Source organism: Microcaecilia unicolor, chromosome 6, assembly GCF_901765095.1.
Source record: "Microcaecilia unicolor chromosome 6, aMicUni1.1, whole genome shotgun sequence".
Taxonomy (NCBI): domain Eukaryota; kingdom Metazoa; phylum Chordata; class Amphibia; order Gymnophiona; family Siphonopidae; genus Microcaecilia; species Microcaecilia unicolor.
This window is the reverse complement of record NC_044036.1, coordinates 113,901,680-113,903,624: the sequence shown is the minus strand read 5'-3', so window position 1 is coordinate 113,903,624 and position 1,945 is coordinate 113,901,680. Positions and strand designations below refer to the sequence as shown.

Here is a 1,945-nt window from a genome sequence, read left to right as displayed (position 1 = left end):
CCTGGAATAGCTTTGTGTCATCTGCAAATTTAATCACCTCATCCATCTACCCTTCCCACCCTGTTTCCAGGGTCTTTTATAATATTTGTTAAAAAGCACCGCGTCCTAGTACGATCCCTGCAGCACGTCCCACTACTCACCTTCCTCCATTAGGGCGCTAGATTCTATATAATTCATGTCTAAACAACTTGGCGCAGAACAGAAAAAATTATGGCCTAGGAAAATTCTATCAATACTACGCCTAAATTTAGGTTTACTTTCATAGCAATTAACTAGTAAAAAAGGCCCGTTTCTGAACAAATGAACCGGGCGCTAGCAAAGGTTTTCCTCGGAAGTATGTATGTTTGGGGAGTTGTATGTGAGACGTGACTCTGTGTGTGATAGAGAGAGAGTGAAAGTGTGAGTGTGTGTGTGTGTGTGAGAGAGAGAGAGAGAGAGAGTGAGTCTGGGTGTGAGTGTGTCTGTCAGAGTGTGTGTGTGAAAATGAGAGTGTGTGCAAGTGCCTATGTGAGACACAGTGTGAGAGAGAGTGTGTGTGTGTGTGTGTGCGAGAGAGAGTGTGTGAGACACAGATTCTCTGTGAGAGTGAGTGTATGACACCAAGTGAGTGTGTGAGTGACTGTGTGACACATAGAGAGTGAATGTGATACAGTGTGAGACAGAGTGTGTGAGAGTGTGAGTCAGAAAGACATTGTAGGTGAGAGAGAGAGTGTGTGTGTGACAGAGATACCTCCCTTCCTCTCTCTCTCTCTCTGGTGTCAGGCCCCCCCCTCTCTCTCTGTTGTCTGAGATTCCCGCCACTGCACCCAAGCAATTGGTGTGCTGGAGGAGGGGGAGAGAGAGTGTGTGTGTGTGGGGGGGGGGATATGTTGGGAGGGGGTCAGCTTGGAAGAAGAGGGGTGCGGGGGTTCAGGAAGCGCTACCAGAGGTGAGTGAGAGAGTGAGTGTGTGTGTGTGTGTGTGTGGGGGGGGGTTCAGGAAGCGATGCCAGATGACAGAGTGAGTGAGTGTGTGGGGGGGGGGGGGGATGGCAGGGGATTCAGGAAGCGCTGCCAGATGAGAGAGAGAGAGAGAGAGGAGAGTGAGTGTGTGTGTGTGTGTGTGTGTGTGTGTGTATGGTGGTTTCAGGAAGCGCTGCCAGATGAGAGAGAGAGTGAGTGTGTGTGTGTGTTTGGGGGGGGGGGGGGTTCCGGAAGCGCTGCCAGATGAGAGAAAGTGTGTGTGTTGTGTGGGTATGTTGGGGGGGGGGTTCAGCTTGGAAGAAGAGGGGCTGTGGGGGTTCAGGAAGTGCTGCCAGATGGAGTGAGTGAGTGTGTGTGTGTGGGGGGGGGGGGGCGGTTTATTAAGCATTGCCAGATGAGAGTGAGTGAGTGTGTGTTTTTGGGGCGTGGGTTCAGGAAGCGCTGGCAGATGTGAGAGTGTGTGTGTGTGGGGAGGGTTCAGGAAGCGGGGCCAAATGAGAGTGAGGTGTTGTGTGTGTGTGGGGGGGGGGGGGGTTCAGGAACGGCTGCCAGATTAGTGAGTGTGTGGGGGGGGGGGGACAGGGGTTTCAGGAAGGCGCTGCCAAATGAGAGAGAGTGAGTGTCTGTGTGTGTGTGTACGGGGTTTCAGGAAGCGCTGGCAGATGAGAGAGAGAGAGTGTGTCGGGGGGGAGGGGGGTTCAGGAAGCGCTGCCAGATGAGAGTGAGAGAGAGAGTGTGTGTGTGTGTTGGAGGGGTGTGTGGGGGTGTGTGTAGGGGGTTTCAGCTTGGAATAAGAGGGGTGTGTGGTGCTGCCAAATGAGTGAGTGTGTGAGGGGGGGGGGGGGGGGTTATCAAGCATTTCCACATGAGAGTGTGTGTGTGTGTGTGGGGGGGGGGGGGGGTTCAGGAAGCGCTGCCAGATGAGAGAGAGTGTGTGTGTGTGTGGTGGGGGGGGGTTGCCAGATGAGTGAGTGAGTGTGTGT

General features: G+C 53.5%; 1 long non-coding RNA gene across 1 annotated transcript; it reads left to right on the top strand.

The window, feature by feature from the left end:
• Positions 1 to 271: 271 nt before the first annotated feature.
• Positions 272 to 1,706, top strand: LOC115473423. The gene is made up of 3 exons (XR_003942658.1): positions 272 to 334; positions 1,217 to 1,228; positions 1,691 to 1,706. It is a non-coding gene; the product is annotated as an uncharacterized LOC115473423 (long non-coding RNA).
• Positions 1,707 to 1,945: the final 239 nt, after the last annotated feature.